Consider the following 437-nt stretch of genomic DNA (forward strand, 5'->3'; position numbering starts at 1 on the left):
CGGCTGCTGCTGCTGGGGTGTTGCTGCTGCTGGGGTGTTGCTGCTGCTGCTCCTGCTGCTCCAAGCAGCTCGTTCTTCACCAATTAGTTCATTCTTTTAATCGTTCTTTACTTCCTTCTTTGTTTATCTGAGATATATAATTAAATATAACTTTTTATTTATTATTTTATTTATTACTTTATTTTTTATTTTTATTTTATTGTTTTTTTAGATTGGCATTTACAAGACGTTCGACGCAACAAAGTCTGTCACGCTGGACCCGGGGAAGCTAGCAGCAGCAGCAGCAGCAGCAGCAGCAAATGGAGAGCAAAGCAGAAAAAGGAGAAATGAATCAAATCAGGACCAAAAGGAAAACTTAAAAGAAATTGCAGATGAGCAGGAGGCGCAGCAGCACGCATCGCAGCAGCTGCTGGCGCTTCCTGCTGCAGCTGCTGCTG

Source organism: Eimeria tenella, genomic scaffold (assembly GCF_000499545.2).
Source record: "Eimeria tenella Houghton genomic scaffold, Eth_scaff2285, whole genome shotgun sequence".
Classification (NCBI taxonomy): domain Eukaryota; phylum Apicomplexa; class Conoidasida; order Eucoccidiorida; family Eimeriidae; genus Eimeria; species Eimeria tenella.